The following is a 2,860-nucleotide window of genomic DNA, read 5'->3' as shown; positions in this document are numbered from 1 at the left end:
GAGGTAGACGATGACTGAGCCACATACGCACCATAGATTAAGCCAAGCCGAGTTGTACAAGTTGCCTTCCAGCCGAGCCGTAGAAGCCGCCCAGCCGAGCCGTAAAAGCAGCCTAGTCGAGCTGCAGAGTCGAGCTGTACAGGCAGTATAAGCCGAGTCGTATAAGCCGCCTAGCCTAGCCTCAGCCGAGCTGCAAGCCGAGCCACATAGAATATTCCTGGTTCAGCCCCAGCGAACCTCCCGACATACATAATCGGTTTTCTGACCAGTTCAACCCATTTCTGACTCATTTTCAACAAATTCAGACCAATTCTCTACTGTTTTGAGCATTCTGGATTGATCTACAGTGTCTGTTTTGTAAAATTCAGCTCCTAGAAAGTGATATAGTCATTTAAAGAGCAAAATAACTATAGAAAATGATAAACACCCATCCCGAAGCTAACCAAAGATAACTATGATAATTGGTGATAGTTGGTGCATCAGATTGAAGGCATTCCTTGGTTCACAAGAGTGTATAGACATTGTGCAATATGGTTATGAGGAACCAGAGTCCAAAGAATCAGAAGATGCTCTACTAGAGGCACAAAAGCAAGTCCTCAAAGCCAATAGAAAAAAAGACAACAAAGCAAAGACCATCATTTATCAAGGTCTTGATGAAGCCACATTTGAGATCATAGCTTCCGCAAAAACTTCAAAAGAAATATGGAAGGCTCTCCAATAAAAATACAAAGGTGCTGCTAGAATTAAGAAGATTCGTCTTCAATCTTTGCGAGGTGAATTTGAATCAGTGCAAATAAAGTCATCAGAATCTATTTCTAATTATCACATAAGAATTATGGTGATGGTCAATCAGATGAGAAGAAATGGAGAAGTCCTCTCAAATGCTCGAATTACTAAGAAAATTTTGAGATCCTTATATCTAAAATTTAATTTTGTTATTGTTGCTATTGAAGAATCCAAAGAAGTGGAAAAGTTGATAGTTGATGACCTTATGAGTTCTTTGCAAGCTCATGAGCAAAAGATTATAAAAAGAAATGGAGATAAGGCAATTGAGCATGTCTTACAATCAAAGTTTTCTCTCAAGAAGGGCAGGAAGATTTCAACAAGTGGATATACCATTTAAGGAAGGAGTCAACATAGATGAGGAGAATTTCAGTAATTTCAAGAAAGAGAATATTGAAATATAAGATTCAGAGGAAGAGGAGATAGAAACACTACTAAAGGAGGCTGGGGATAACAAACATTTACTCCTAGAGAAAAAGGAGGTGGTTACAATAACCGTGATAAGAGAAATATTCAGTGTTATAGTTGCAATCAATTTAAGCACTATAATAATGAATGTTGAAGGAAAGCTTCATTAGAGATACATGAACAAGCCAACTATGCAGATGAGGATGCCATCATCAGAGGACCAGTTGCATTATTAGTCCAATAAGGTAGGAAAATATATGGTATTTGGATTCTGGAGCTAGCAATCATATAAGTGGTTAATGAGATATATTTGAAGATTTAGATGAAACTATAAAAGGTCAAGTCACTTATAGAGACACCTCCAAAGTTCCAGTGAAAGGAAAAAGCAGCATCTCAATCCGTTTAAAGAATGACAATCATAGCTACATTGCATATGTTTATTATGTTCTAGCCATTAAACATAACTTGCTGAGTATAGGTCAACTTCTAGAGAAAGGTTACATTCTTCTTATGAAGAACTGTAATATAATAATTGAAGATTACAGTGGAAGATTAATTGTCATATGAAGATGTCCAAGAATAAGATGTTTCCTACAAACATTCAATATGCTGCCGCAAAGTGTTTGAGTGTCATCACCAATAATGAAGACTAACTTTGACACCTAAGACTTGGACATCTAAATTTTACAAGTCTGAAGATGCTAGCAAGTAAGAAGATAGTCAAAGGTATGCCACACATTAATCATCCAGATAAAGTTTATAAGAGTTGTGTTCTCAGTAAATATCACAGATCCAATTTTGCTAAAAAAGTCAATTGGAAAGCAAATAAGCCATTGGAGTTAGTGCATATAAATGTGTGCGGTCCTATAAAGCCTATGTCAACTGGAAAAAATAAGTACTTTTTTACTTTCATTAATGATTTTAGCAGAAAAACATAAGTATACTTTCTGAAGAGGAAGTCAGAAGTATTCAATTATTTTAAAGATTTTAAAGCAATTGTTGAGAACCACAGTGACTATAAAATCAGAATCATGAGATCTGATTAAGGTGCAGAATATATAGCAAATAACTTTGAAGCCTTTTGTACACAATAAGGCATCAGACATTAGACAACACCAACTTATATATAACAGCTAAATGATGTAGTTGAGAAAAAGAATCAAACAATTTTATACATGGCAAGAAGTCTACTCAAAGCGAAAAAGTTGCCCAAATAATACTAGGCTGAAGCTGTATCATGTGCAGTGTATCTACTGAATCGCTGCCCAACCAGAAGTTTGCAAGCTGTCACTCCTAAAGAAGCATGGAGTGGTCACAAACTAAGTGTTACTCATCTGGGAGTCTTTGGTTGTGTGGCATATACAAAGATTCCAGATGCAAAAAGGACCAAACTCGATGATAAAAGCGAGAAATGCATCTTTGTCGGATATAATAATAGAAGGATGAGATACAAGTTGTATAATCTCATCACATAGAAGGTGATCATGAGTAGAGATGCTATCTTTAAAGAAGATAAATCTTGACAGTGGAATAATGATAAAAAAGAAGTAAAATGGATTAGTAATGATTTGATCCTTGAAGATGAAATGGAAGTACCAACAGTACTTGCAAAAGGTTTGATATTATTAGCAAATGAGCCACGAAGTCTGACACACAAATTTTATATATT

The sequence above is a fragment of the Populus euphratica genome, unplaced genomic scaffold (assembly GCF_000495115.2).
Source record: "Populus euphratica unplaced genomic scaffold, PopEup_1.0 scaffold412.1, whole genome shotgun sequence".
NCBI lineage: Eukaryota > Viridiplantae > Streptophyta > Magnoliopsida > Malpighiales > Salicaceae > Populus > Populus euphratica.
Note: the sequence above shows the minus strand (reverse complement) of the source record.